Genomic DNA, 10,246 nt, shown 5'->3' with positions numbered 1-10,246 from the left:
TTACACAAAGGTAAAAATACTCATTTTTAAGTTTGGAAAAAGTCATTAGTTGACATGCTAAGTGTAAATTAGTCATAATTTGAGATCGTCAATTATCTGATTGCGTTAAGTGAAAATTCTTAAACAGAAAGTCATATGTATGGGGTCAAAATTAGGAACAACACGTCACTATTAGGAGTCAGTCAATAATTTTGGATAGAAAGTAAAATATTAAATTTAAAAATCTAAATTTGAAATTTGTGAAGTGTCAGTTTTGAGTTGAAATGAGCTAAAATGACAGTTTGGATTTACTCTGCGACATCATGGACATTTTTCTAAGAAACAAATTAATTTTTCTATTTAAATGCTTCTTAAATTGGCACAAATGGGCTTCCATACTGATATTCAAACTCCAGCCTACAGAGCAGCTGATTCGCTGCCCTCACCTATTGACCTCAGGTGACCTCTGTAGCTCCGCCCCTCTGTGAGGTCACAGCTTCCTGCAGCACACCTGTACCTCACTGCAGCGAGGTGACGGGTTTATGTGCATTTTAATTTGAATCTGATGTGTTTCGCAGCCTGTGTTTGAAGATTTATTCTCTGGAAAAGTTCGCGTCAGCATTACTGACATTAAATCCAATCGAGCTCTTTAAGGGAAAGTTTGAACTCAACCCCACTAAAGAAAAACTTCAAAACGAAGCTTCAGCATGTCGACAACCCCAAAACCTCACCACCGATCGCTAACTATGATTGTTTACAGCATTTTGGAAATCGGCTTCTCACTTATAAGCTGATGGCGTTTGTGCAGCGAGCCTCGTCTGTGCACGTGCGGGCTGAAGACTCCGACGATAATACTATTGGAAAACTCACACCGCTGTGAAAAATGAAAGCAGCAATCTGAAATCCACTGTAAGGGAGGGAAATTTCAATTATCTTCACACGTCGTGACCCTGAATTTCTCCTTCAGATTTCAATTTGGGTGCATGTTTGTGCCTCCTCAAAATAACAACCTTCCCCCCCTGGTCTTGTTTAAACTTCTTTATGTTGGAGGGGCCACCTCAGGGCGAGATTAGCCGGGAGGAGGACGTTGTGCGTGACCTGGGATGCGACAATCAAGAGATAAAAATCGGTAAAAAACAAAAAAGGATAAAAACAAAACAAACAAAAAAAAATACAATATCTGATAATTAAAAAACTCTTCTTTTGTTGCTCCATTCTTTGTTTTTTTTTCTTTCCTCCTGTATGTTTCCAGCAGCAGCGGCGGTGAAGGCGGTAAATCCTATTCGCACCTGAAATGGACAGAAGAGAGAGAAGAGGGAGGGGAGGAAGGGAGGCATTAAAAACTGTCAAACGTTTCTCAGCACAAATGTCAGTTTCACAAGAACTCAGATCATTTTCCACCAAAAAACAACAGCAACCAAAAAAAAACAAAAACAAAAGAGAGGGGGATTAAAAAGCAATCGTCGTGCCAGGAGCCGGTGCTCGCGGTCGCCTGGTGCTGCTGGGAACTGGGACACGTTGTGAAACAACCTGAGCGGCCGGCCGGCGCTCTGCCTCCTAATCCATGTAAGAGGGGAAACTGTTAAAGTTGTGTTTTGTGTGGAAGTGATTAAACGAGGCCCGCAGTCGCCGTGATTACACAAACAGGACAACGGACAGCAACACACATGCAACAAAAAAACAAAAAACACACACACACACACACACAGATGGATTCTCTTTGTGGCAAATAAACTACTGACGGATTCACAAAGAGGCTCGAGCCTTTATTTCACCTGAACCAGGCTTCAGTCCTCATTTCTTCTGACTTAGAAGTTTTAATTTGCTGTAATCGATGGCTGTAATCAATATTTTTTTACAGAAACGAAACACTGAATGTGAAAACTCCAGAAAATCGCCGCTTCAATCTGCAGCGTCTCGCGGCTTTACAGTCGGTCTCATCTTCGCTTTTCCAAACAGTCAGTTCATGAATTAAGAGTTGTGACGTCAACTCGTCGGATCAATGAGCTTTCTGTTCATGTTCGTCTCAGTCTTTCTATTAAAGTTTAAATAACACTGCTGCTTTTGTTGAAGCCTCCTAAATATTCTCCGCTGCGCTCACTGTTGACATTTTGTAACTGAACACAAGTGGTGAAAGTTAAATGCAGCGCTTCTGTTCTGCCGCACAGGCTGCAAACAGCTCCTCGGTACAGATGCAAAAGGAGGTTGTGTGTCAAAACAACCACGATGAGACAGAAAACAGCAACGAAAAGATGCAAAATGACAACATGTGTGGTCAAAACAACTACAAGGACGCACAAAACACAAACAAAGAGATGCAAAATGACAGCACACGTTTAAAACAACTACAAAGCGGAGCAAAACAACCACATACAGACACGAAATAGCAACAAGGTGAGGTAAAATGACAACAGGCATGGTCAAATCAACGACAAAAATGTGCAAAGCAACTACAAAAAAGGGGCAAAACAACCACAATGAGACACAAAACAGCAATGAACAGATGCAAAATGATAGCATGCAGACTCAAAACAACTACAAAAAAGGATAAAAACCACCACAATGACACGAAACAGCAACAAAAATATGCAATATAACAACATGTATGGTCAAAACAACTACAGTGACACACAAAGCAGGAACAAAGAGATGCAAAATGACAACACACGTTTAAAACAACTACAAAAATGGTCAAAGCAACTAAAAAAAAGGGCAAAACAACCACAACAAGACACAAAACAGCCACAAAGAGATGCAAACTGACAACACGCATAGTCAAAACATCAATAAAAATGTCAAAACAACTACAAGGACACACAAAACACAAACAAAGACATGCAAAATGACAACACACGTTTAAAACAACTACAAAAATGGTAAAAGCAACTACAAAAAGATGCAAAGCAATCACAATGAGACACAAAACAGCAACGAAAATATGCAAAATGACAGCATGCATGGTCAAAACAACTACAAGGACACAAAACACAAACAAAGAGATGCAAAATGACAACAAAAACAACTACAAAAAATGTCAAAAAAAAACTACAAAAAAGGTCAAAACAACCACAACAAGACACAACACAGCAAAGAAAAAATGGCAAATGACAGCATGTATCGTCAAAACAATTATAAAAAAGGTCAAAACAACTACAAGGATACAAAACACGAACAAAGACATGAAAGGACAACACACGTTTAAAACAACTACAAAAAAGGTAAAAAAAACTACAAAAAGGGGCAAAACAACCACAACCAGACACAAAACAAGAGTTGCAAAACAATAGCAAACAGTCGAAACAATTACAACTGCAAATGAATCAACACAACCACATGACACACAAATAGCCACAAAGAGATGCATAGTGAGAGCACACTGGGTCAAAACAACTACAAAAACAGCCAACACAACTACAAAAGGGTCAATACAACCACAATGACACACGAAACAGCCACAAAGAGATGCATAGTGACAGCACACGGGGTCAAAACAACTACATTAAGACACAAAACACCAACAAAGTGGTGTAAAATGACAACACACATGGTCAAAACAACCACAAAAAGACCCAAAACAGCAACGAAGTGATGCAGAGTGACAGCACACGGGGTCAACACAACTACAAAAACAGTCAACACAACTACAAAAACAGTCAACACAACTACAAAAGGGTCAAAACAACCTACAATGACACACGAAACAGCAACAAAGAGATGCAAAATGCCGACATTCACGGTCAAAACAACTACAAAAAGGGTCAAAACAAGCACAAAGAGACACAAACCTCGCACATCAGGAGCGCTGGTAGCTTTGGGCTCCTATAATTTGTTTCTGGCTTCAAATCAAAGGTTTTTCACTGGATAAAAACCCTTTTCATTAAAACTTAAAAGGCACAAAATTAAAATAAAAGAACGTTTTCTATTGTAAGATCGTGGTTTCCTGGAAACAGGTAACTTTCAGCGTCTGGGCCTCTGAGTTGCACATTATAATGATGACAGCGAGGGAGAGACGCCGCAGTATTTTGGCAATTAAGCCTTCATCTATAAGCTACGAGTGTTGATAAGTTATTATGGGACGCTGCGGCGCGCTCGGCTGATTAAATGAAGCCCCGAGCTGCTGTGATTAGTGAGACAGGACAATGGATGGCGCGCACACAAACACACAGCGTTAAAGCGCCACGCACACCAAGATAAACCGGGGACATCGCCGCATCCATTTGAGCTGCAGGAATTTGCTTTTGCTCCATCAGTCGTTAATCTGCACGATAGCGTCGCTCCTCTTCGCTCTGTTAGCATCGTGTCGCCGCCGTGACCTCTGACCTTCACCTTCCAACCCGGCCAAAGTTAAAAACTGTAAGAACAGGATTAAAGTCTGAAGCCTTGTGAGTCGATTTAACATAATTCAACCGTTTGTCTCATACAAACAGGCTTTTTTTCTGATTTAGTCTCTCAATTCAATGAAGCTGCCCTCTCCATTTTTAAAATGCGCGAACGCTTTGCGGTAATTAATTTCAGAGCCGGTATTCTTAAAATTCTCGGCACATATTCGTCTCTTTTTTATCTACCATTTACCTTGGCCTTCTCCCCAAAAGAACAACGCTATGATTAATACAGAATACGATCAGGGATGCATATTTCATTCTGATAATGTTTTGCTTAACGGCTGAATAACTTTTTTCATATGGATGACTTGCGACGGTCTTTAATTCCACTTATGAGAGCTGAATATGAGATGATCGCTGACTCATATCTGACCGGCAACGCTGAATTACTTCGATGTATTTGCTCTGCTTTTTCTCTCCGCAGGTTGTTTTTGGATTTTGTTGTGCTTGATTGTCTTTTTCTGTCTGTATTCTGACTTTCGTTTGCATTTAGATTAACTATAGACTCTTGATTTGTTTAGTGTGATTCAAAAAAAAATTGTCCAAAGTATGTTTATGTTGATGTTTATAATGATTAATTTAACCCTCTAAACCTAAACACTCACCGGTAGGTTTGAAAGTCATACTATCTTTAAGAAAAGTAACACCATTTATCAGACCTGTTGTGTCTGAAAACCAAATCTAAGCTAGAAAGTGTGATTTTTTATCACTTTATTTGAAAAATCCACCAAAAAATAACTGTTTGCTTTAACTAGATTCTGTAAAAAACTAAAAATTCTGCATTCCCCGGCACCACAGTGAAGCCATTAGTGACTCAACTGTGACCAACAGTCTTTGTGAGAAAAATCCGAAGACTTTTTGGCTGAACTGCAGGCTGCGTTCACACAGAGCATAAGGCAGGCAAGTATGAAAACAAATTAAAGTAAAATATCTTTCATATGTAGAGCCAGTAATATTTTTTTCCAGTACTGGCAACACCTGTGGACACCTGGAACGCTGTTGTACATGTTGAGTCAATTTTGTTTTTGGTAAAATAAGTAATCAAAGAAATTCAGCTTTTCTTTTTCTTTTTCTTTTTTTTTTAATTATTGCATCATAGCAGTGTTTTACTGCACAGAAGACATTTCTGAGTTTTCTCTACATCTACTCATGGTTGTTCTGTTTCCATAGAGGTGCAGCACTTCATACTGCATTAAAAAAAATGCACCCACAGTGAGTAAAAATGTAGCAGGAGCAATAAAATGTCCAGAACAAGAAGAAGAAGAAGGAGAAACTTCCGGCAGAACCAGGTTCAGGGAGGGCAGCTGTCTGCGACAAGACAGGACTGTTTGGTCAGGTTCATCTGCCGCCTCCAAGAAAACAAAAAACATCTATAAATGCAGCTTTAAGCAACAATAAGAACATTTGAGTAGGGAATAACAGAAGAAAAACTGACAGAGAGAAAGACAGACATGCAGACATAAATGAGTTTCGGTGATTGATGACAAACTATTTCCAGCAACGACAGAAAAAAGGCATTGAATTGAAGAAATATGCTGGAAAACATAAATCCACTGAACTCTAATTCAGTGCAGCTATCAGGATATGAATGCAATCAAGAACAGGACTGATTCAGACCATTAAAAAGTGCAAAAAAAAAACCCTAATTATTACCTCGATATCTACCCAAAACATGGAATCTGTTTGGTTTTAAGATTCAGATTCAGAAATAAAACCTGTCATTTTCTGTAAATCTTCACCAACATTTTCGGTTTTCGGTTCCTTCCCTCTGTTGCGGACTGCTGAAGCTTATAGGGAATCCAGATGTTTTGGATTGTTGGGTGTTTCTGTCTCTGCCTTTGTGAAGCGCTATGAGATGACTGTTGTTGTAAATATGCGCTATACAAATAAAATTGAATTGAATTGAATTGAATTTAAAGGGCGCTGCAAGGTGGTGCAGTTGGTAGCACTGTTGCCTCGCAGCAAGAAGGTTGCCGGTTCGCGTCCTGGTGGGGGCACCGGAATCTTTCTGCGTGGAGTTTGCATGTTCTCTCCGTGCAGCGTGGGTTCTCTCCGGGTTCTCCGGCTTCCTCCCACACAGTCCAAAAACATGTTGAGGTTAATTGGTGATTTTAAATTGTCCGTAGGTGTGAATGTGAGTGTGCTTGGTCGTCTGTCTCTAAGTGTAGCCCTGCGATGGACTGGCGACCTGTCCAGGGTGTCCCCTGCCTTCACCCTAAGTCGGCTGGGATAGACTCCAGCCCCCCGCGACCCTAATGAGGATTAAGCGGTGTATAGATAATGGATGGATGGATGAATTTAAAGGTGGAGTCTGTGATTCTGGAGAAACCTCGTGCCAGATCTCTCTCGGTTCCACTGCTCCAAACAACAAAGCAGCATCAAAGTATGCAAACAGAATTAGAAATGTATATAAAATGCACAAGAACTACAACTACAAGAACTACAACTACCCTCCAGGTGACACTCTCAATGCCAACCTTGTCCCAGAGGTGATAAGATCGATGCCTTATGTTAAAATATCTCTAATATTTACATTTATGAGGACCTCATAAAATCACATTTAGTCTACAACATGAGTTTCTTCCTTATTAATGATGTTTAATGAGAGAAGGTTTGTGCGGCTCAGTCTAAATCTGTTTTTTTTTTTTTTCTCTCTCTCTAAAGGCTTGATAAAAACGTTGTTTTTTTTTTAGCACCACATGCTGAAATTTCAGAGTTGGAGTGTGACTTGTGTCTGCAGCAGCAGCGTTTGGTGGATTCCAGCGTTCACCTGCCACACTCGGTTCCCCGTGAGCCAAACTGATTTGGAGAGCCGGATTCAGCCTCCAATAATCACTGGCACCTGAACTGAGCGTCTGGCAGAGCAGGCGAGTTGACGGCCGCAGTCACAAAGTGCCAGAGTTTAGAGAGCAGCTCATGTTAATTTATCACCCGCTAAATCACAACCGCCGAAACACCAAAACACCTCCCCGAGCTCTACATCCGTCTGACAGAGCCGCCGTAACATGAAGGCTTTTGCAGGTTGATGAAATTAGCTGGAAAATGTCAGTTTGGTGCAGGCTGTAACTTGTTTTTAATGGGCTTTTTGGCATTTTAGGTTTATTTTTCGACAGAAGCGGCAGAAACAATCACATCCAGCCAGTTGGGAATCAAACCAGAGACTCTCTGCTGATGGCGTCGGGCTGTCAGGTCGCCCCGAGGCTTTACCATGTTCAACATTAAAAGCTAAATGATCTAAATTCTGTAAAAACGCGACCTCTGTGCAGATACATCGAGCAACACAGATGCCGCTCGCTGTCCCCAGTGGGATGTGTGGGTTGGAGCATAAAGGTGGACGAGTTTCTGAGAGCAGCAGACGGAGGAGAAGCTCCACTAAACAGCAGCTCCGTTTTAAAGTAAGTTATTATACGTCTGGATGGGTTGTAGGGAAGTTTTTGTGACATTGTGACATGATTTTTGGTTTGGAGGTCCACTCGGCTGTGAGGAGCCGAGACCTGACCTGGTGATCTGGTTAAGTGGATCCAAATGGACCTGAGCACCTGAACCACACAAACGATTTAATTTGGTCTGTGTGGCTTCTTCTTGATCTGTCATCTTTCTTGGCTTCATCTTCTTCTTCGCCATCTTTTTCTTTTCACCTTTCTCTTTTTTCTGTATCATCTTCGTCTTCTTGTCGTCGTCTTCTTCCTCATTAGCTTCTGTGTTGACTTTGCCATCTTCTTCGTCATCCTGTTTCTTCTTCGTCTTCATTATCTGCTTTGGCATTTTTTTTTACCATCTTCTTTGTTGTTGTGTTTTTTTTGGTTGTCTTCTTCAGCTTCTTCTTCTTTTTGATCTCTGCAATCTTTTTCTTGGTCCATAATTTTTTTTCCTAAATGTTTGTTGTTTTTGTTGTCTATATTGTCATATTTGTCTTGTTCTCCTTCATCATCTTCTTTGTCGTCACCTTCATCTTCGTCGTAATTGTCTTTGCAATTTTCTTTTTTGAAGTCTTCTTCCTCTACGCTGTCTTCTTCGTCGTCATGTTCATTTTTGTCATCTCTATGACTCTGTCATTGTGATCTTTTTTGCCATTTTAGTCTCTTTGGCCATTGTTGTTTTTGGTTGTCCTCTTCATCTTCTTTCTTGTCTTCTACTTCACTGTCTTCATCATCATCTTCGTCTTCTTCATCTTCTCCATTGTCATCATCTTTCCTTATCTTCTTAAATCGCTGCTCTATCTAACTGCAGCTGCTTGTCATTTGAAATAATAAACAGTGATGCTGGTGGTATTTTGGGTCTTTTTGGTTGTTGTGTATGAGTTTCAGTCTTTGTGCTAATCAGCAAATGCTAGCATGCTAAACCAATATCAGACATTACATTTAGGATTTGTATTATAAATAAATACGTGCAGCCTCAGAGGTCCTAACATGGTTTTTGCTCAGTTCCAGTTGGATTTTTCCATTAAAAAAATCTAAATTTCCCCGTCATTACAACTTGGACGTTGACTTGGACACCATTTACATTTAGCTTAGACGAATCTGCTATTGAACGAATGTGGCATCACATCAAGCTGCATTAGGGGAAGTGTAGGCTCCAGTGTTTTAGGAGTTTAATGGATGCTGGTCAGTAAAAGTCAGAATTCCTCCACCTCCGCTGCTTCACGGATTTTGTCTCTCAAAAATCAGCAGCCTTTTCATTGACTTGATTTCATTTTTAAATACCCAGCAGAAAGTAACTGGCATTGGAATCCATCTTTATATTGCTAACTCACAGCACAGCTTCGGTTTGCAACATAAAATCTGTAGTCTGCAGTTTTTGACAAATGTTACATCCCTGTTTTTACAGTATTGGATGGTGAACTGTACTGCTGCTGCTTTCACCTCGTGTTGGGACGAATAAAAATATATTTTAAACTGAAGTAAAAGCGTCATATTCGAGCAGAAACCATTTCGAAACATCACTGAAAGGTTGCGTTTTATTTGCAAAACCTCCATTTATTGTTGGTTATTCCAAATGCCGCATATTGATTATTGATTTTCGCTGTCAGGAGCTGATTTTTGAAGGCATCCCAAAGTGGTGACAATCTCTCAAAAGTGACAGCGTAAGAAGCCGAGTCTCCACCTTGTTTACGGATGTTTGTCTTGAGGAAATCATTTGAACAGATTCTATTTTGATAAGCAAAAAGCTGCGTCGAAACATTAAGACTTTCAATCTTCTGTCAGAACAGACAGTGGAGGGAACAAGCAGCAGACTCTGTCATCACACTTTGCCCCAGGCAGAAGCCTTTTATCTATCAAACTTTGCCACACCAGGGGGTCTGCTGCTATTTTAGGCCTCCAATAGCGTTTTTTTTTTTGTTCCTAAATTTTCCTGAAGATAGTGTTTGTTGCTGAGCAGTTAAAGCCAAAACTCACACAGCTACACACACAGACGGAGACTGGCTGGAGTAGTTTTGTTTGTTGCCGGGGATCGAGGGGTTGGCTTCAACACTAACAGACTGGGGAGCGGAGGGGGGACGCTGGGGACCAATGAGAGCTAAATCAGTTCCCTCGTTCTAGGTGGTAAAACCTGCATCCACCGATTCAGTTATACGGAGCACATATCGCAGAGCATCAGTATTTTTTTTATAACCACACTGTATCAAACGACTCCCCATGACTGCACAGAGCTTTACAGTGAGTTTCAGCTCATTTCGCTGTCCGGCTACAACTTTACAGTTTGGTTCATTCTCTGTGGTCTGATTTCTGTTTATGGAGAAAAAGCTGTAAAAAGCCACTGTGCACGACATCCTCAGCAGCAAACAGCAGCCCGACCTGTTGTCATTCCAGGCCGTCAAATACAGCCGCTTTGTCAAAGCTGCAGGCCTCTCAGAGATACGCACAAGCTGGCCTTTTTTGACGTCA

The 10,246-nt window shown here is 40.7% G+C and overlaps 1 protein-coding gene across 1 annotated transcript in view; it reads right to left on the bottom strand.

The window, feature by feature from the left end:
- Positions 1-1,200: 1,200 nt before the first annotated feature.
- The window catches only part of LOC103364286 (zinc fingers and homeoboxes protein 2-like), a 137,207-nt gene continuing 128,161 nt past the window's right edge, over positions 1,201-10,246 (bottom strand). The window contains exon 5 of the mRNA XM_008291351.1: positions 1,201-1,268. The gene's annotated coding sequence lies outside the window, so the exon portion shown is untranslated. The remainder of the gene's footprint in view (positions 1,269-10,246) is intronic.

This window comes from Stegastes partitus, unplaced genomic scaffold (genome assembly GCF_000690725.1).
Source record: "Stegastes partitus isolate 25-593 unplaced genomic scaffold, Stegastes_partitus-1.0.2 Scaffold738, whole genome shotgun sequence".
NCBI classification, from domain to species: Eukaryota; Metazoa; Chordata; class Actinopteri; family Pomacentridae; genus Stegastes; species Stegastes partitus.
This window is presented reverse-complemented; position numbering and strand designations above follow the sequence as displayed.